This window comes from Ornithodoros turicata, chromosome 1 (assembly GCF_037126465.1).
Source record: "Ornithodoros turicata isolate Travis chromosome 1, ASM3712646v1, whole genome shotgun sequence".
Classification (NCBI taxonomy): domain Eukaryota; kingdom Metazoa; phylum Arthropoda; class Arachnida; order Ixodida; family Argasidae; genus Ornithodoros; species Ornithodoros turicata.
Genome location: NC_088201.1, coordinates 37303621 through 37326411, shown reverse-complemented (window position 1 = coordinate 37326411; position 22791 = coordinate 37303621). Strand labels below are relative to the sequence as shown.

Below are 22791 nucleotides of genomic sequence, written 5' to 3'. Positions count from 1 at the left end.
CTAAAAGAGTGCAAAGTTCTAGCCGCTACATCACTCTCAAAACAGAACTTCACGACATATAGCACGTTGTCCGCCAACCATTGTCATGAATGATGGGGTTACCGCTTCTGATTCGGTGAGCGAGGGGGGGGGGGGCGTACGCCTTTTTGTAGCGATTTGGATTTATGGTAACTGCTTTTACCACCCTTTTACATCCTTTATCAGACGCTATGTTGACCTAGGTGGTAACTATAAAAGTTACCACCTTTTCACACCCTTTTTTCTTAGAGTGTAGCATACGCGCAACGCTTGGTGCAAATCGTGTTGTGCGGTGAAGTTCTATCTTTAGAGTGTAGCTTCCGATTTTGAGAAGAAAGAGGGGGCGTACTTTTTTCTTATGCACGTCGAATGCATGTCCACTAAACTGAGGCCCGTTATCCGTCTGTTTACTCCATTTATAGTTCATTCAACATATTATTGTATATTATATATTGTATTGTATATGTATTGTATATATTGTATACTGTATGTTATATAGTGACTCAATTATTGAGTCACTCGTTATGTGCTTTGTTTTTATTTCGGTATTCATTCATATACGCTGACGAAAGTGCCCGAAGTCTTCGAGCTGTTCCGCGATGCCGAAAAATTCCGCAGAATTCGCCACGAAGGCACGGCAAGAGCTCATTGTACGGGAACACCTTCAACGATACGCGCAGAAAGAAAAGAAGAAAAAAAAACAGCAAAAGAAAATAAATATAAAGCGAAGACAGTGCTTGGCAAATGGCAATGCACGTGCGTGCACACATTCGCGTGTCATTGCAGCTGTTACGGAAACGATGTGAAGTTTGGACGATAGGGGCTTCCGTTCTGACGTTTATGAGTGGTTCGCACACTGTCACACTTATCTAGCATTCCTGACGCTCCTCCTTCGCTCGTGAGATGTTTACAACAATACAAACAAAACAAAACAAAAACGCTGGTCAGCTACACGCGAAGAAATGTGGTATCGGTCCAGCAGAAAGTTCTCTCAGTGATGAGCTAATCGACCTGTCCTGTGCGTGGGGCGTGTACCTTAGAGCTGTAATCGAACTGTCTTAAACGGACAAGGACTTCTTCCTCAAAGAGTGTGCTCCAGGAAGAAAGCCATTTAATAATCGAGGAGAAGGGGCATGCGTAAAAAAGGTTATGCCGAGAGGTTGGTCACACACACAAAAAAAGTAATATTTAGGTATCGGTGAGTACTATATCCACACTAGAATCGAATAGAATAGAAGTAGAAAAAAAAAAGGAAACAACACACACAACACACAACTATACACACGTAACAATAACATAAATATACATGGTACCCAGAATAAAGTTTACAATTGACACTGCACTTCCGACAGTATTTATGTCCTTCGACGTGGTTAACGTTTGAACAAATGTCTTGTGCTTTACTTTGAGTGATTAAATTCTCAGGTGACCTAGCTACCTCCTATATGCGTGGCTAAGCCAAGCCTTATTTCGACCTACAGCTATTCCTATACGGGTACTGTAGCTCGAGAATTTATTACCATTAATTTATTACCCTGACGTCATCCGGTTACGTTTCCACGATGTCCCGCTTATATACAGGCATGACGATTACATTACACTTATATTCCTTGCGTTACATATACTGCTGTAATGAGTTGTCATATGATTCCACAGAAAAGTATTATAGGGGCACGAATTCCCAGTGTTCTATAGTTACTGTTGGGCCGCTTTTTAGGACGTTAATCGCATCAGGTAACTGAGGAATACGTTTGTTTCGAGTTGTTGGAGGGTGAGCAATATCATAATGTTTTCGTTTTCACGCACTTACGTTTATATGTGTGCTCACTTGTCAGTGTATCGCGCCACCAGCATTTCTAAATAAGTATGCCTGTGTTTCATGTACTTGTCTCATATACGCACTGTAGTTAGCTCTGTCCTAGATAATGAAGCTACAGCTGCCTGCCTTTGTGCAGCTACACCTACGCATACATATACTGCATATTCTCATACCGTATCGAAATGCCGGTGCTTTTACGATGTGTGTGTTTAACGAGAGCCAACTTTCCCATTTTTAATAGCCTATAGTTTTCCCAGCACAGTTCATCTGTTCTCTTTGTTTGTCTCCTTCTATACTTCTTATTCACCTGCACTTTGACTTAAATGTTTTCTGCTGATCCTGATCTGTTGAACATTACGAGTTTTCTGCATAAAATGTACGTTGGAAGTAGAAACTATAAGCTGCTAACATACGTGCTGAAATAATCTTTTAAATCATTCGGCGCTTTCACACGTCAAGCGTCCTGGAACAGCTGGTCGCACCAGCGCCACCTACGTTTCCATTTTTTTCTTTCTATTTCTATTTCTATCAGCTGCTAACAAAGAAAAGTGGGTTAGGTCGTCTCTGCAAGAGAACGAAACTGATTTGTCCACTGCCTATACTACTCGTATCAGCGTTCGTTCGCAATGATGTTTGCCTCATAACTTTGCTATTTATGTAAATGAAGGCGGCCTCCCAAGTGGGAAGGCGCAGTGAACATCGATCTGCGACACGAGCGACGCGCGTTTTCAAATATACGCGTCCAAGTAGCAGATGTTTGCGTATTTGCATTAGTAACGAAACGTCGTTCCGCAGATTAACCAGTGGCGTTGTTTGTGCAACTCATCCCACAGGCTGGTCACGTTCTAACGAATGTCAAGTAAGCGTATCTCCGACCGCCAGCCTAAAAGTCTCGCCTTCCCACCTGCCGACGGGCTTGTTGTGCGGGTTTCCAGCTTCATGGTACAACAGCATGAGTCTTCTTAGCTGCACGCTATATTTTACAACTTGCACGTACCTTAAATGCCTACTCGACATACCGCATTTTGAATATCGTATTTCCCGGTGTATAACGCGCGCCGATGTATAAAACGCACCGCCGAAAATTACCGATATAGCCGAATTTGTATAAAATGTGTATAAAGCGCACCAGTGTCCGTGGCCCCTCTGTCCGTTCCTCGCGCTTATTCGTGATCGCCGTGTATCATTCATTTCTCCTCATTTTCCTCGAACAGAACAGTTTGCGCATATGTGTCACGCGGGTGGACCAGGGCTAGAGGCTGCAGGTTGCACGGCATCCCATTTCCAACGGCTCTTCCGGGAAAAACTCCGATGTATTACACACACTGCCTCTTCGGAACACTTTTGACAACGTGCGCACACCAAAAAATACGGTACTTTTGTTAGTATCTTGCTGGATACTTTTCCCAAAATCTATTTAAACTCTATTTCCAATACATTTTTCAGTATTTTCTACTCACTGTACTTGAATTACTTATTTGGTTGTATGTCTGTCTTTGTAGCCCCCCCATGTTTAGTTTCACAACTTCTTCCTCGCGGCCTTTCCATTCCACTTTGCCTTCCCTATGGCATCCGTCTCCTTATTCTGTGTTACGACCTCATCACCTTCTCTCCCGGGAGTTTTGTTCGAACGGGTTTATCCCACGTGCATGCGGCTCTTTCGTGCACCTGAGGACACAGGGAATTTATTGACTCATATTAGGTAACTATATATAGAACCTCCCGAGTTGGCAAGTGACCAGTGCTTGCTTTCTCCCCGTTTCGATTCTGTGAGAGACAGGTGGGTCATATCTGCCACTCACTGTGATTGGTTTATTCCTTCCGCACATGGGCATCGGACCACAGAATGTAGCATATGGGAAAAGGTATCCTCGCTTCGATAGCATTGTGGACAACAAACACTTATTGTTGTTGTTGAAGCCCTGTTAGCCCAAGTTGATGATTTTCAACAAAAAAATAATAATAATAAAAAGGAGAGAGAGAGGGGAAGGCTGACTGACGGACATTCTGAAATACAAGTTCTGTTATGAGCAAATAACGTATATGCTTAAATTACAAAAAAAAAAAAAAAAAGAACGCACGCAGTAATCAATTTGATGACCAGTACTCCCTGAAATGTGTCAAATATTTCTTGACGTATTTGCTACTCTACTCTGGTTACTTTCTTTTCCAGGTATTTGTACTGTATCTTAGATTCTGCATTCACTATTTAGTATCGTATTTTAAATACTCAGTTTTTATAGTATCTTGTACATGTCTGATTCTGACGTTCAGCTGAAGGCGCAGGATGTGGCCGAAACAAGAAATGAGCTCAGTGGTTTTGTGGACATTACTCGTCAGTGTTAAACGCGAAATAATATTAAGCGCAGTTATTATTTTTTGCGGGAATTTGTCCGATATATTACTATCCTACATAAGTTCCAGACGTTGGAGGCGGTCTTCCTGTCAGACACAATTTCTGATGATGATGATGATGATGATGATGATGGTGCTGGTAGAAGAAAAAATATGGAGATGCGAGCCCGCTCCCCGCGGGACAAGCTACTCCAGATATAGTAGAGGAAGAAAAAGGAGAAAAAGAAAACGCCTAAAAAGACGAAAGCCCTGCTATATGCTCTTAACGAAGGTGATGAGTGAGCGCTGTCCCCTTGACGATGAATTGCAGGCCATTCGCCCAGCAATTTCACGATGTCAAAGGGTCGACTATATGAAGACGGTCCAGGGATCTCTGCGGTTGCAAACGGCAGTGTGAAACCGCGCACATTCGAGAAGAATACGTTCCCAATCTTCACGCACACCACATGTTGAACACAACGACGAAGGCTGTGCGCCTATCTTGAACAGAAATGCGTTGGCCAATGGGACATCGAATCGAAGTGACATAATTTCTACTAAAATGTATGTAAATACGTCGACCAGAAGATCTCCAACGACAGAATATCGAAGGTCTCGAAGTAGTACGGACGTTAATGTGACGTTAATAGAATTTCACACGCTCATATATCCCCTGTTCCTTGATGAACAAGTGCAGACTGATTGAGTTGAGTTGATAAGAAAAAATGGAAAAATAGGCACTCATTACGAGAGCCGGCTACTCCAGATCACTTAGAAAAACGAAAATGGCTGACTACAATACAAAGACACAGTTTACAAAGACAGTCAGTCACTCACACACATTGTCTACACACACTGTCAGTTAACTGATTAAAAATAGGACTATATATGAATCCTTTACCTGCCGGAATAATCGGTCAACATAACTGCATAATTCGTTCCACGTTGCGTGCATGTATTCGTACATTTTGTGGCTTGGTGACTAGACGTGTGATCACATTCGCTGTATGTAACGCAGGTTGGAAAATACGGACGGTGAAGCAACGTACAAAGATGCCGATAATAATAACAAAAAGGAACGCTACGAAATAAAAGAGTAGAACATCACCACCGATGAAATCATGCAAGATAGCTGGTATTCCGGTGACGGTATAGCATCTCCTTGAGTTTGAGGAGTTCAGAACAAGGACAATTTGAACGAAGGAACAACGAGGAACAGGACGACTTGTCGTCCTTCTTGACTTCTTGTCCTTCTCGACTTCTTGTCCTTCTTCGCCGTTTCTTCGCCCAAATTGTCCTTGTTCTGAACTCCTCAAACTCAAGGAGATGCTATACCGTCGTAAGAAGTGAAAATTACGAAGAACGTTTGGTAACCTTCCCTTTTCTCAATAAAACTAGCTGTACCTATACGTACCCGTATACAGCTGCCACGAGTCCCCGACAGCCGTGCCCATTGTGCTGTCGAGAGGTGACAGAAGGGCCCTATACTAACTGCATGGTTTCAACCCTTGGCTCTGCAGCAATGGCGCCGGGGCATCACGGCTCAATCTCTCATGCGGTCGGTAGACCCAAATTCGTCGTTTTCTTTCCCTGCCCGTCTATTACGCCATTTTGCCTCCCTCCTGCGTAGACTCCGGCTCAATGTGGCTTACACCCCGCAATTCAAGTGCATGATCAGATGCTGTGACACAAGCCTCTGTTCCTCCTGCGGAGTCGTGGCGACCGCCCAGCACATTCTTATGGAATGTTCACTCTATACTGCCCGCAAAGGCAGATATTGTGTGATGAGTTTGCCCGTATCAGCAAGAGGCCGCCCACATTAGCTGCACTCATTGGCCCCTATGAAGATCCTGTGCTACATCGTCGGGTTCTTCACCTGTTCATGGACTTCCTGTCGTCCACTGGGTTGCTCCAGACGCTTTAGTTCTTTCTTGTGTTTTTCATCCTTCGTTCATCATGTTCACATAATGTTCCACGTGGAATGGGGTAGGGTATCGCACCGCCGCGGTGAAACACCCCATCTCATCATCATCATTTATTGTTGATGTTGTATAGAGCTGTATTTACATCACACCAGCGGTTGAACAAAGCCCACCCAGTATGAGAACAATTTCGCGAACATAAGCCCATAAATTTGTTGTCGTTGCGCCATTAAACTCCTAATCATCATCATCATCATAAACCCATAAATGAATAAGGCTCCCGTAAAAATGCGAGAAACCTTGCGAGCTGGTGGTGACTGCAGGGTAGCCATATTTACAACCCTGATCATGCATGAAGAACAAAGAAAAGAATCTCAATTCTTGTCGTGTCTTCAAGAATCTTGCCCCGTGCGTTCCTGTCTTTGTTCTTCATTCTCAAAGTTCCAAATATGAAGTCTCTTGTGTGTGTCGGTAAGTGCTCAGAAAGCGAGGTCAGCGTGGCGTAAATTAACGAAATATTCTAGATGTATTCATTACATTTCGTGTGTCTTTTTTCAGTTATTTTTACCAGTATTTTTCTATTAATGATTGTTTCTTTGACTTAATTAGCACGCAGCTTTAAGTGATATAGGGTAGCTAGCATCCATGTTGATGACGCATTGAGCTTACATCTCAATGTTCTTCTTCCATTTCTATTCATGCGTCGTTCTCTATACACTACAGTGCAGATACTATCCGTACTGTAAGCGTATAGTGTGTCTCATAGATAGTGCATGCCATTTGCATTCCTTGTGTCATGAAACAGTGCCACAGTAACGAGCAATAGAAAGCATTGATCATATTTTAATCCTACACAGTGCTCGCACTGCGTGACAGTTATTATTAGAACTTGTTTTCGCATGTTCGAATCCGTGGAATGTATTTAAAAATTCACCATACAATGAATGCTGAAATGTGTATCTACTTATCCACGATATGCACAGCTGTGGAATTGTCGATATAGTGTCAGAATAGAGATTCGCTGAGCGTCTATTAATGTCTGCGAGCGTCAACAAATCGGAGCGAATTACGATAATACTGCATATTAGACCGAAAAAAACGGAAGCAACAATGTGCTTGTGGTAACAGCTCCTGCCGCAAGTTGTACACAAGGGAAACCCATACACACTCATCGCAGTACAGATCGGATGCAAAATGCTTCGCCGCTGTCCGCTGAAGCGACAATTTGAGGAACGAAGCAGTCCCTGTCCATCACGACCCTGCTGATGATACACAAGATTATAATCCATGTGTTGCCTCATCAAATGAAGTGATTTAGGAATAGGATACGCCTGGACGCCTACAATGTCCATCGGTTTCCGCTGACAAGACTGTGTCATATATAAAACATCGGACAAACGAAATGGACAATCGTCACGTTTCACCCAGAGTGGTCAACCATGGTCAACAGATCTGTCCTGATTCACTCGTGACGGAATTAAAAAAATGATATGATGCCACACGTCACGGTTTTTGAAATTGTTTTGACTGTATACTTCTGGTACACAAGCGTTCGCACTAAGCGAAAGAAAAAGAAATTTAACTGATCTGACAATTTTTCGGAGGCAATTATACTATATGGAATGTACGCAGACGTCAACGATATGTAGCAGCATTGTGATTAATAGGGATTCATCAACAAGATGTTCCTCCTCAAAAAGTCATGCAGTCAGTAGATAGTTTTGCTACATAAAATATATATGTATATATATATATATATATATATATAATGAGACAGTCGAGGCTGTTAATTCATCGTCTCTTATGTGTGTTTGTGTGTGTGTTAGGGCGGGCCCTAACTAACCAAAAGTTCGCACTTTGTTGTAGCATTACTTCTTTTACGACCACATTTGTTCAAGACGCCTCAGCGTTCTCCGCACGTACACCTTTTATGCCGTTTACAGAAGAACTATGGGAATATGTGCTTTTCGCCCTATGTGAACGTAAAGATTATAGCTGCACATGTTTCTTACCTGGAAAATCCCATTATGTTTCGAAGCTCTGTCGTGCTCAGCTGACTTTTAAGCACACGCGATCTGTCTCAGATAAACTGAACGGTTCAGAAAACGTGAATTGGCGGGGGGGGGGGGGTTGCTTTATTTGATCAGTACAACTGTAATTTAAAATATGAACTAATCGGTCTGTACCTGAACAAACTTAAACTACATCTTCGAGCGTAATAATAAAAAGAGAAACTCGAATAATTATATAAGTTCTCTGCTTTGCTCACACCAATCTACGTCTTCAACGTTCTCATGGTATATACGGAGCGGACTTTAAACCCAGTTCGCCCGGCCGTGGCAACGTTTTCTGAGAAGCCATATACTTCACCCAGAACATCACCCCAACGGCCTTGATTCTTTTCTACTAAATGTTCGTAATTTTCTCAGTCTTTTCTATGCCTGAAGAAACTGATGTGTATTTCCTCACTTTCGTCCCGCACTGACAGTTTAGTCTCGTCTCTTTCCGCCTGTTCTGCTGCGGAAATAGGGGCTCCGAATGATGCAGTGGTTCCATGTTCCATGCGAGAGGTAGATGATGCCTTGTGCTCGTAACACGTCCGCATTGCGAGTTAAACAATTCGCTGTATACGATGTCGAGTGCCCCTCGACATACAAACGAATACCACCGTTTCCGGTATGACGAATAAACCGTTGAAGTGCACCGTGGAACACGCATGCAACATGGATGACGACTTACAGCAACCATACAACATTCGAGAGTTCTTACGTGCTGCTCAGAGATCATAATGCTCTTTCTCTTTGTGGAACCGCCACGTATATATATAATTCGGGGCTTTACGTCGCGAGACAACTGCGATCATGAGCGAGAACCGCCACGTTTCTGCAGACATTCCTCGAAAGTTGCAGGGCCGTATATATCGTTGGGTTCCAAGTACATGTATGCGGGTTCACGTGTATAGGTTTCCTGCAAGAGAAAGCCTCTTTTGGGACCTTGCAGATTAAGTAGTTGAAATATGCCTTGTATGCTTTTTTTTTTTTTTTCGAAGAAACTTCGGCCTCTTGAACAATTTGATGTTGTGTTACATATGTGCGTTTCGGCAGCGACTAATGTTGACTGAGTGCGTGACATGTATTAAGTGGTATGTGACCGCTCCTGCAGCTTTTTTCTTTCTTCTTTTGTACGCGTAGTAAGATCGGTGGCAAACATCCGACATGTTATACGATTCCAAAGAATCTACTTGGTGTATATAGTTCTACATGCCAGTTTACGAATATTTAACACAAAAAAAAAACAGCGTTTGTAAATACCACTAAACCGCAATAACAGGTAAACACGTCAGTAGAACACAGAAATCAGGTTCGGCCGTATGTACGCATACCGTTCTCTCTTTTCTGATTTTTTTGTTACCGAATTGCGATGTTTTTCGGAGGCCATGTTTGTCCAAGAAATCGGAGCATGACGATTTTTTTTTACTTGTATCGATTGCACGTGTGCTAGCTGTGCACGAAAGAACGCGAGTGTTGTAAATATATATATGGCCAAATCCTTGTCGTCTGCGTTGATAGGGTTCCAAAAATAATGCTGCGAATATAGCTTCATTCTACACTTAATTGAATCAGAAATGTTAAAAATGATTTTATATGCCAGTCATGTAAGCAACACGACGAATTTTGAATATGTGTAGGCCACGAATGATATACAAAAATGACGTTTATGAGCTCATTTTATAAGCTACAGCCTCTGTTCTTGCTTTCGTAATAAAACAGAAAACACAGCACCTGTATACTTGCACGTAAGCTATAAATGGAACGAAGCCAGCGGAGTCATTTGGTACAGCACGAACACGAGCCCTGTTTCTGATAGAGGAAGAACACCGTAACCCATTCTTATACCGCTCTCTTCTTCAAATCACCACCCAGCAGACATCGTTGTCTAATCAAGGGCACTATAGTGAAAGCACATGTCGCGACGGCGTTCAAAAGTGTGAAAGAGGCACGGTAAAACCGTTTAAAGAAAGTAGCTGCTTATACTTAGCTGCAAGCCATTAAAAAAAAAAAAAAGAATAGAGGAATTATGAAAGAAAAAAAAAAGGTGTGGAATGCTGCGCAATATGAGGACGAAAAATTATTTTTAATGGATCGAATACGTGTTCTTACACCATGTTATCCTGACAACCCCGCCCTATCGCCGTATTAAATCAAGAACGCTCATTATTTCATTATTTTTTCGGTTAAAAGATCACTTTACGACTTCTGTTAATAGGTCTGAGTTGCTTGCTCTTCAGATTTAGGGGCCATTTTGAAGCAAAAACAGGCACTGTTTAAACACAACGTACCAGAATAAACAGATTAATAACGGCGCAAGAGAAAGCGCGAACGTTACTCAGGACGGAATTGCAATTTCGACTATAGATTGCTCCGCTTTGTATTGAGCTGTTTAGAACAATTAAGTAAACTAGCGGATATCGACACAGCGGGAGTCGTACTCCGGCTATCTTTGTCGCTGTTATACTGAGTCGTGAACAAGCGAGCTTAAAATAACGGCGGTGAAAGAAACCTCTGTCGTGAACATTTTGTGTTGGCTAACCTCGTTTTGTGTTTACACGGCGGTTGACGGGGATGGTAATTATAGTTTGCCTGCTTGAGAGATCGACTTTATAGATATACAGATAATATTGACCATAGAAGTGTAATAAATATGGGGCGGAGCTGAGAGATTAGGGTCATTCAGTTACGTTTACCGCAAACTATTGCGTAAACTAGTGCAAAAAAAAAAAAGAACCGCATTTGTAGGCAATAATAATCACAATAAAGAGGATGAATGTTTAAAAAAATATGGAGATGGTATAGTTCCACAAATGCGGATCAATCTACTCCATAGCACTAAAAGCTGACTGCTCAGCGGCTAGCGAAATGAAGGAGGAAAATTAAAATTTGAAAAATGGAAAAAGAGAAAAAGAAAATATAATGAGTGAAATTACTGTCGCGCGAGTGTGCGAATCTATAAAGCCACGAAGCCGGGTTAATGATAAGGTTCAAATATCCTGACCAGGTTATATAGATTTCTCGTGCTTGCACCCTAAGCACTGAATAAGATTACACTGTGATAGCATGTCAGGAACGTGTAATGCATCATGTACTAAAAGTGTAAGCAAGCCGGACAGGATTTGAATATTACCTATTTCAGCTTTCGAGACAATGTATATACTCTTGTCAACACGCTGATCGTGTATATGTTACGAAAAATCCAGATCTCGTCCTTTCGTGGACACATGGTTACGAACACGAGAGTGCGAAAGAGAATTGAACGCAAACAGGATTGTAAAAGTGCGATGGGAAGCTGCACTAAAATGGCGGCGCATTTCTCATGCGAGTTTTGTCGGTTAATATCCTCAAGCTACATGTGTTGAAAACAACTTTGTCGCACGACGTGAGCTGTAGTTTTACTTATTATTTTAAAAGAGTGAATTATTTCCAGACATGTCAGATACAGATTGGACACGTGGCTGTGTCTTGTGCATTATGCCTGTTTCGAATTATTTCGACTATTCATGTTGGTTGAGAGGTAAATACAGATTCACAAGCATTCATGTTGCAATACAGAAATGCAAACGACATCGTGAATCATCAAAAACAGACTGTGTGTTGTGGTGCAGATTTACGAGACAAGCATGGTTGTCTACTCTGTTTCTAAGATATTCGAAATGCTCGCCAATATATGCCTATATGGTGCTTCACGTTTATCATCAGTTCAGTAAAAATTTAAGTTGACGATACTGTGGTGATGTCCGACACCCCGTGAGGTCGACGGAGGAAAGGACACCACCCAATATCGTTTATCATAGATTTGTCTGAATGCCATTGCTTTTATTTCGCAAATGCCTCTACTCCAACATTACAGCTTGTAAAAAATAGAGCCTATAATGTTGTCAAAGTGAAAGTTTAACTCCCTAATGAGACCTGGAGAGCCGTTTCTTTGAAACAAGGCTGTCACCTCATTTTGCCGCACGTGACGACTACCAATAAAGGGGATCATGTATTCATAAATTTTTCATAGCTTTTGACATAGCAGTGTATGAAAGGTAGAATTCCATGAAGGGGTGTCTTTTGGGGAATATGTAGAATAGAATGAAACGTTATCATATGACGTACGACTGTATAATTCAGTATATAGTATCGATTCCGTGACCCCTCAGAAATCAGTTGCTACACATATTATTTCGACGGAAGTCAAGTTTGAGGGGGAAAAAAACCGCTTTGAGAACATATAGTTACACGTAATAGCGTGAGGAAGCCTCATGAGAAAGCTGATATCATAACCTCATGAAACGTTAGTGCTCATATGACAGCGTCGGTACAATAAGGAAGCGAATATGGCCCAGATTGTGTACATAAGCACCCAAAAGTATCGGCACTCCGTAGAAAGTAATGCTAGTCTTTGAAATACAGCAACATTTGCATCTATTACGTCACCATGCATGACGTCATTGCAATTGTTGACGTTCATGTAATTGAGTTGCCAAATGGTATACGGTGACTAAATCACGTCTGGTAACTACCAAAGGTCGCCAGAACCCTAGCACGTGAAATGGAAACCGCCTTGGCTTAATGACAACCTATGAGGTGCGTATGTCGTATTTCATGTTGTTAGACCACATGTCCGTCATTCATGTCTGAATTCCGCATACTTCGCTATACGTAAACTTGGACAACACTGTCGTATGAGTCTCGATGAGCATCTCTATGCGATGTTCTCACGGTGATACCTATTGGCAAGACAGACAGTATACTATGCCAATCTCGTCGAATTAACCTTCCTCGTTTCGGATCTCCGATACCGGCATTAGGCACACATGTTTAATTTACACATGGGCACTGGTTGACACCCTGTTACGGCTTGTCCATTGCGTATTATCATGAAGCACATCATCGTTAGGTGACATGCGCCATGACACAACGATCTCATTCACATGGTCATTGACGGCGTTATCTTGTACCACGACTGCTGCACAGGAAGCACGAAATGAAGTTTATCCCCTGTTCTGGCCACCGTCATGCACACTGTTGTTTGCATGAGCCAAAAAACAATGGGCGTAACGGAGTCCAGAATGTTGCTGGCGGCGACGACTACTAGCGACACGCGGTCGGCCGGTTCGAAGGGCGTCTTACCTTGCGATCCGGGTGGCGGTTCCTTATCCAAATTCATGCGTCACATCGGCATGGTGGTCTTTCAAAGGCACGACACAGGAACACTCGGCATAATAACGCGTTGTAGAACACGGCGGCCGGTCAACGAGTTCCAGCGAGCGCGACCAGCGGCGATCCGTGCTTCTGCCGGGATGTTTGTGGTGGCCTCGGCGGTGTGCACTTCCCTCTCCCGGTCGTCGCTCTCCCCGGCAGTCTCGCTCTCGCCAATCAGGGCACGGCGCCGCCGCCGCAGAAGCATTGGTCGCGGCTTGGGAGCCTCGCCTCCGTGCAACAACTCCGCCTTGCTTCGCGGGATTCTGCCAACTCCGCCTCGGCTCTCCCCGTCACACAGCCGTGTAACTATTAACCGTACTAGTCGTGAAAATAATTATTATAGAAGGGGCCGGACGACGGGGGGAGGTGCACAAAAAAGTGGGAGCAACAAATTATCATGGCTGCCGACAAGCCGCGTCGACATCGGTACCTAGTTGTCAAAAACCGATCCCAACTGTCCTCCTCGGAATTTCCCCCCGGTGATACACCAACCACCGAGAGGGTATCTGCATCTGTACGTACGTGTGTTTGGGGAGTGTTGCGAATAAAGGGCTTTCTTCTCGGGATCCCGTTTGGGTTAGGGCGAGCCTCCCCGAATGTTCTGTCACCGGGTTTATACATGTATGTAAATGTGCCCGCCATGTGCACGTATATATAGCCCCGTAGTTCACCCATTTAGCCATTGTGCGCATTTCTTTTGTAAGTTTGGCCGGTTCCATGCTGTTGATTGCGTTGACGTCACGCGTGAGGCTGACGGGGAATAAAAACGGATCATCTGTCCCGTGGCGTGAATGATGGCCCAACGCCATTCTCAGAATATAGTCTTTGTTGGAGCCAAATTGTACTCGGAAGATTTCTGCGGCTTTGGGCTGTGGGCTCCTATAGGTCGATCGGCCTGGCTTAGTTACATTCTCCAAACACACTATGGGTGGTTGTGACACTTTCAGACATTTCTTTGTGGAACATACGCTCTGTCATGATATGGAAGGGTAATTGATTATTACGTTTCTACCATTGTTTGACAGCAGCGCTTTCGCAAGTGAATGTGAGGCCGCCAAAGACACGATATATGTTGGAAAAGTAATGAACTGACAACAATCACTTTTTGTGTATTTCCCTGTTCCCAATATCATCACCATCATCACTTTCTGCATTGGTTTTGAGAGTCAAATAGCATTAGCAGACCTCCTCATTGCCAAACGTACAAGGACCTTTCAAAGAAAGGTGACATTGGATCTTTGTCATACTTGGCGAAATTTTGTGAATTTCGGTTTCCAGGTAGTTTGCACACGTTTTTTCTTCGGACTTTCTCCAAGCGGAAGTGAGAACCGAGCGTTGTCAATTGGTCTACTGTAGCAGACCGTCAGCAGACCTGGGGCCATGAGGCGGAGGTGGACGGTACCGTGCGATTTGAAGTGACTGTATACTCGTGTTCAACCTAAGAACGGTATCTGGGGTGCTGACTAATAACTTTATAATATATTCCTATAACATTCGAGTATGAAAATAACCTTTGTCCAGGGTAAGTATGACCCTAAGAAATCATACACGCGACGTTTAGAACTCTATATTGCCTTCTGGGGGTTAGATATATATGCTGAGGAAAAGAGGCGCCCACCATGCAGTTCTTATAGGTTGCATGCAAATGACAACAGGTGCCATGCCACCCTCGAAGCTTAGGCCTAGCCGTTTACTCGCTATATAGTTGGGATACAATTTCCATGGCGCGCTTCCTGTGCCTTTCCCTTTTTGATATGGCGCAGTTGTGAGCACGCATTCACTTGCAGGGATTCACATATTACTTCATTCGTAAGCAACTCAATTTCCTGAAGCTTCCCACTCGATACTGTAAAAGATGGAACCTCACCATCACATAACTCGCGCAGGGCCAAACACAGCACAAAATGAGACCACGGTAGCTCAAGCGCGTCTTATTTCCACCGACGGTACCGCAGCCGGCACGGAACGTATAGATCTCCGGGTTGGCTCCCCCCCCCCCCCTTTTTTTTTTTTTTTTTTTCTACGCGGGAGTCTCGCCACACGTGACAACAACGACATACGCAACAGGCCCTTCTATCAATGATGTCTATACCGCGAAAAATAATCTGCAGTTGTTGTGCCGACAGTTTCCATCAGGTGTTCAGTTGCGGGAATATCGCGCAGGCCACGCAGTCGCAGCAGACGACAACTGCTCTTGATTGATCTCCAGGCCACGTTTTAAAACTTATCATACACTCGTAAGACACGGTTTAACCTGTGTACGTGTCTCACCCATACACTCTTAGAAGTTGAAAATTGTAAATGTAAATTGCAGCCTAGCAATAAGTGCTTGAGCGCTCTTCTAGAGAGTCATATAGCTTAAACGTAGAATACGTATTTGGGGCAAGTGATCTTAGCGAGTGATCGTAAGAAAAAATGAGTGATTTAGTCTTTTGAGCAGTAAAGGCTATGCCACAAAAATTGGTCCCTTTCGGGACTAAATGAATGCCACAGAGTGGGTACTGCATTTCACGCTCTCTCCTAACACTTCTATAGGTACATAATTCATGTAGAAGAAAGAAAATTACTTTGAATCAAACCGTCAACCACGATATGTCGAGTGATATATAAAATCTTGCGACATGCATATAGGGCACAATTTGCCAAGAAACAACCACTATTTCTTCCTCTGTGTCGGTGGAAAATATATAAGTTAGCTAAGTTTTTGTCCTTATTCCATCAAATTCACGAAGAACACATATTTGCATATAGATTGTTGCACTTTTCCATCATCATCCCTTTCTCATCCCTTCCGCAAGAGCAATGGGACAGTGTACCGCGTATGTACCCATAGCGGTGGCGAATAACCCACCACGTCATCATCCCATTTATGTGTTTGTGTGTGTGTATTCAGGAGACCATTTGTAAAGTTACTATTTGCAGTCTGGAGTGTAAACTTTGGGGCCAGGGGACTAAAATGGGGAGTATACTTGCAATCTAGGGGACTACTGCAATTACTCCAAATTTTACTCCTTTTTTTCTTCTTAGAGGGATAGTAAAAAGCCTAATCGTAAAAAGCTGGGAAAATGTCCCAAGAAAGTGACACCCCGAGATACTGTCATTTCTATACCCTCTAAGGAAAAGAAAGAAGTAATTTTGTGTCCTTTTCGAGGCTATAGAGGCATTGCCACAACCATTAGACTCTTTCGGGACCGAGGGCATGGACGTTCATGCGAAGTTTAGGGTATTTGCACAGGCTGGGGAATAAATTTCAGGGTCAGGGGACTAAAATGGGGAGTATATACTTGCAGTCTATAGGGCAATAGAAGCTGTACAATTACTTGCACTGTGCTGTTTTCCTTTTTTCCTTAGAGTGTAGCCATACTTTATGTATCCCCTTGAAACTTTTTGCATCAAATGGAAATGACCACCCGGCATATTTGACCGCTACGCTGATATGATTCGGTTGTTGTGCACGTGACGCCCTTCATGTAGCATGCGCAGTAACTTAGTCACAAACGCGGGATTAGATTCAATTTATAGGCAATTTACTGCCTCTAACGACTGTGAAAATTTCATACCGCATTTCATGTCATATTGCGGGATTTATAGTAAAAAATAACGATACATGTATCGAGTGTTTCCCCGAGTTCAATGTTGCACACGTGCTTTATTTGACAAAATTTCATGTATACTGATAGACAGTGAAGTCCTGTTTTACAGATCCCCAGGCTATTGCCCGTACGTCCCGCAAGAAATCTGACGTGGGGAATACAAAGGAGTGCAAAGCGTATCGGCAACGTAAGAAATTATAAGTTGACATTGTTACATATTGTCGCTTGCAATGGTGTATATTTTTAACTTCTGTTTTCGTGAGTTAAATATTTTGTGGCCTGCACCATTTTAATGTTAATTCACGTTAATGTGGTTGAACTATATACTATATATGTTATTGGCATGGTTCGTGCAGTGCCAAGGCGTATCTTTTCATATTCATATTTCATATTTTATTCAAAATTCATGCCAAATTAACATTTGCACAACATTGTGTGGTCCCGTAGCCAAGGCTAGTGGTGGATCCACTACAAAAATGCATTTATACATTCGGCAGCAAAGACTGGCACATCATGTAAGTTTCAAGTGCTAAGGCTATGCTTAATGCTAAGGCATAACAATGTAGTTGATCACATGGCTCAAGGAAATACATCAATGAGACACGACTCTACTATACTCTAATACTACAAACTACACTATACTACACTACTAGTACTATTACACTACTAATACTACACTATACTCTAATAAGACACCACTATAGATGTTATACGTTTACCATATACCCACAGAAACATTTCCAATATATTCATCTAATGCACTTTCAAACTGCTGAGCGGTTTTTACCGTAATTGAATCGTTCCAAATTCGGACCCCAAAATGTTGTATAGTGCGAGTACCATAGACATTCCTTGCAATATAAGGATAATAAATTTGCAACTAGTATGAAAGCGTGTGACTCTTCGCGGCTGTTGTAAAGTAGTTACATGAATCGATTCATTATTCCTCAGAACGCTATGTATTAATCGCCCCCATTTTTGTATTATTAATTGCTCAATCGATAGAATGTCCAAACATCATAATTCTCAAAGCTCGTTTCTGTAGTCGTACTATATACCCCTGTCAGATACGTCTTATACGTGCATCCCCAGGTCTCTAGACAGTATGTGAGGTGACTTTGAAAGAAACTACAATACAATAATCTCAATATGTACAATGGAAAAACATGTCAACATTTCGTTAGTACATGGCAGCCGTATGCTAATTTCTTCTGTACGGACTGGCTTCCAGGACAATCTGCTATCCAAAATTATACCTAGGTGTCGTACTCGTTCTGTTTGTCTAATCGTATCATTGCACAGAGTTAAGGAAAAGTTGTTTGTGTCCACTTGGGATCTGGAGGTGCGAAATATTATAAAGGTGGTTTTCGTAGTGTTTAGTGTTAATCTATTGGCCGACAACCACTTCTGCAACTCGATCAAATCAGATTGCATAGCAACTGCCAATTGCTCTAAAGAAGATCGTGTGCAGAACAGACGCGTATCGTTAGCATAAAGAAACGATTTAAATACCTTTAGAGCATTCGGCAGGTCATTTATATATAAGGAAAATAACACCGGCCCCAAAACTGACCTCTGTGGTACTCCTATTCTTATTTTTGAAAATTTCGATGACATCCCATTAACTGTGACAGACTGGCTACGTTCCGAGAGGTAACTCTGAAAGTGAGAGAGAGAGAAATACATGATGACGATGATATGGGGATGACTCTGAAAGAAATAGTATATGTGTCCCCTAAAGCCGTAAAAGTGTAGCTTATTCAGTAATATGGTATGGTCAACCCTGTCGAAGGCTTTCTTCATATCGAACAAGATACTCAAAACGAGAAGTTTGTCATTGAGAGAGCCGTTAATAAGCTGACTGACGTCTATAGAGTTGCAGTCGAGGTTGATCGGTGGGCCCTGAAGCCATGTTGATTTGCACATATTATTTTGTATTTCTCAAGATAATGTGTTGCCCTCTTGCACACAAGCTTCTCAAAAATTGTGTTTATCGTGTTTAAAATAGAGATCGGACGATAATTCTCCAGAACGTCGGGGTCGCCGGACTTAAATATGGGCATCACCTTTGCCATTTTTAACGCACTGGGATACACTCCACTACTTACGGAGTGGTTGAAAAAGTGACAAAGGGGATAACAGAGAAGATCTATGGAATTCTTAATTACAGAAATGCAAATTTTTCTATGCTAACTTTTTTCTATATAAGTGTAGTGTACTGCTCTCCAGCGGTGAGTCACCCCATGTCATTGTCACGATTTATTTGTTGTTGTCGTCGTTGTTGCTTCTAATTCCTCAATTTTTAACTGGTCCTTTCTTAGTGACAAATGTCGTCATTCGAGAGGTATGTATGTGCTTCGAGGGCTACACATGCAGTGTATATAGCGGATGTTCTAACGTCCTGTAGGACAGAAAGAACAGAATTGCAAGTGTTTGTTTGGGCACAGGTTGTGCTCTATAACCTCTCTACTCACCTCTAAAATGTTGTGTATGAACTTTGTGTCGCAGTCATGTAGTGGTACGTGACTGCCTAAGCCGTCCATAGCAGGCAGTGGTAGCACATACCTTATCTATACGCGGCAGAAGGTGGCAGGAAGCTATGGAGTTAGGCGACATGTGCTGGAGCGTCAAGTACCTCGTGTCCGGGTTCGTATGTTACAATAAATAGCAACAAACGTCGATGATGCCGGTGCAACATGGTTGTCGCATGTACAATTCTTCGGGATATGTATCTCTTACAAATGTCTCGAAGAAATTCCAGTTACTCCTGTAAAATTCCGGTACATGATTATATGCAGCTGCCATTTAATTGGTTTGGTGGTGTTACGAATTTGCGCTATTCGCACAAGACGTTTGTACGACTTCCTAATAAAATAACATTGAAAATTAAAACAAACGAAAATAAGTAAATAAAATTGAAGAGGGTTAAAATAAATAGAAGTGAGAGATATCATCCACTACTTTGTGAGAGCCGGATTCAATGCAGTGAGCGAGCCCGGAAGCCCAACATATAGATTAGCCTAAGCGTGCCTAAATCAATGTATTAGTATCCCCGTTGAATTCCACTGTCGCCGTAAATCGTAAGGTGTGAAATGTACATACAAATTGTATATTGATGCCATTATTCCTGATAGCCTAAAACACATACAGCCCATGCACATTATTCATCTATATTGTATTGATTGTATTGTATTGTTGATTGATTTTTAAAAGAAAAAAAAATTGAGATGTTAGTCTCGAGCCACTCGGGACTGGCTACTCCAGGACGCGTTATTAAGAAAAGAAAGGGAAACCACACAAAACTGGACGCTTTAAAACGGAATGGAAACAGAGTAAATGAGAACATCACCACCTAGCTTGGCACCAAAAGCGAAATCTCAATGCACAAAAACCAAGAGCGTCACAATGTGTGTTGTTTGGATCGTATTGTATTGATTCATTTATATTGTAAGCGCTGGTATATTGCAGGCGCTGAAGTTCTTGCATTGGTGCTGAGAATTAAGTGTGCGCTGGATAAATTGGGCGACTGTTCGGTGTATAGAGAAGTTGCCATGGGTCTGGCCAAATCTGCATTGATATCGTGTCCTAGCGTACTTCCTGAAGACAGGTGCTGCGGCTCTCTTTTAAAACTAACAAATACAGCAGGAATTGGTGATGAATTTGCCCCAAGAGTTCTGAAGTAACTGGTTGCACCAGCGTGAACGCAGTCCGTTCTTTTTCTTCTTCTTCTTTTTTTTTGTTGTCTTTCCTATACCACCTATACCCAGGGAAGGATAACAGACGTATTTTGGTTACCGTTTACATTTTCGTTACTGCTATATTTTCGTTTCCGTTATCCCTTTCTGATACAGGCCTTTCAATTTCGTTACCGTTACTGTTTCCGGTAATGGAACGGTTGCTACAGAACTGCGGGAGGACAGCCCGTCCGGCTCTATCAGCGCCCTGTTTTGCCCAAGTGCTGCTTCGGTGTCACGCGTACACACTACACAAGTAATTTTACGTCGTTGGGATGCGCACATGTTGCAGGATAATATATATATATATATATAGATACTCATGGAACGATGCGACAGCACCAGAGGACACGTGTTTCGCCGTGTTTGCGGCTCGTCAGCCCTGGGTAGCTGCGCATCGTTCGGGATTGGCAAACCAGGGGTCACTCAGCGAGCGATATACACTGAGTGACCCCTGGTTTGCTAATCCCGACCGATGCGCAGCTACCCAGGGCTGACGAGCCGCAAACACGGCGAAACACGTGTCCTCTGGTGCTGTCGCATCGTTCCATGAGTATCTGTTTCTCTACGTGCAGCCATAGAAGCCATCTTAATCTGTAAGTTTGAATTTCAAACACGTCTAGCGTCATTTACTTATTTCTTTAATGGCCTTTCCCCCTCTTTATATATATATGTATATATATATATATATATGTAGGAACATGTTTTCAGTCTTCAGTCACTCAGAGTCCAGCAACTCAAGACGGGCGTACCTTTCATCCAATGTCGCATTCATAAGCGGACGCTCTCAATAGTAAATAATACCGCCATGGCCACAGTGAAAAGAAAAAAAGTACAAGATAAGTAAACTAAAAATCATAGGCTGGCATCCTCGTGCTATGGTGGAGTATAGTCATGTGTTGATGCCATGGAGTTATGAGGACTGGGGCGTGGTAAGTGAGGGATGCATCCTCGAGATCCAATTGCGCTTTCTTCCCATGCTGTCGTGTAGTATTTAGAGCATTACAGGGAATGGAGTCATCAAAATACAAAAACAAAAAATTAAAAGTCACTCAAATGTCATCGCACAACAGGAATAGCCATTACCGAATTCAATACCGGACGATAAATTCGTTTCTGTTTCTGTTTCCGGTAATGGAGGGCCGTGGTATGCGTTTCCGTTATCGTTACCATCTCCAATTTCGGTAATATACCGTTTCTGTTTCCGTTACCATTAACGTTACCCTTCCCTGCCTATACCTATATCTGCCTGATACTTCGGCTTTTTTGCTAAGTACACTGAAAGATAAATTTGTGGTGCCGATATTCATGGGGATGAAAGTGAAACTCTCCAATCATCATCATCATCACCATTAAACTAAAGTAGTAGTAGTAGTTGTATGCTCACCATATAGTTGTTCTAAGCCTATCGATGATTAACTTGTTATTTCTCTTGGCTCAATATTTTTCACATTTGTTCTGGGACTAAATGCGAAAAAGACTAAAGGGAGGTGCATATTTTACCGCGCCTAACCAAGTCGGTGTAAGTGTTAAACACGTGAGGGTATTGTTATATGACTACGGTATTACGTCACACAGAGAATTATTCAATTCGAGGTATAACGCTAATCTATATTCAACAGCATTTTTTTCTGGTGCCGACGTAAACTTACTAAAAAAATTACCAACTATTGTATCGGTACCCGCTACAGAAACTATACTTCACCAATCCAGGAATATTGGATGGAAATTAACCAGGCTGAGCATGGTACACAAAGGGACAAACGCGATACAAACCTCAAAGCGCCAAAGAGCATTGAATGAGGCTCTTGACAAGTCGTTAGGAGAGTCGTGCCAGCGTAGTGTAATGGGTTGCACACTTGACCAGCAATGAAGAGTTGTCCGTTCGAGTACTGTCGCTGACTGGCTTTTCCAAGCAGCGACTGCCATATTTCAAACTTTCAGGCAGACTGTCTTACACTCATGTTCATGTAGGTTTGCTCAGACACCAAGGAGGGAATACATTTTTTCTCTTCCCTGATATGATGGTACGTTTTGTCATCGTCGAAAGTAACCTTCAGGATTTCCCAATTCGGCCTTTCATTCTTCACTTTCTGTGTGTAGGGATGAAACACCCCACACTCTAAA

At 42.6% G+C, this 22791-nt stretch overlaps 1 protein-coding gene and 1 long non-coding RNA gene across 2 annotated transcripts in view; one reads left to right on the top strand and one right to left on the bottom strand.

Annotated features, from left to right (window-relative positions):
- The window catches only part of LOC135378021 (iroquois-class homeodomain protein IRX-3-like), a 74515-nt gene extending 61077 nt beyond the window's left edge, over positions 1–13438 (bottom strand). The window contains exon 1 of the mRNA XM_064610842.1: positions 13266–13438. The gene's annotated coding sequence lies outside the window, so the exon portion shown is untranslated. The remainder of the gene's footprint in view (positions 1–13265) is intronic.
- LOC135378025 (uncharacterized) overlaps positions 1–22791 on the top strand; it is a 259572-nt gene that overhangs the window by 38384 nt on the left and 198397 nt on the right. The gene's annotated exons all lie outside the window — the stretch shown is intronic.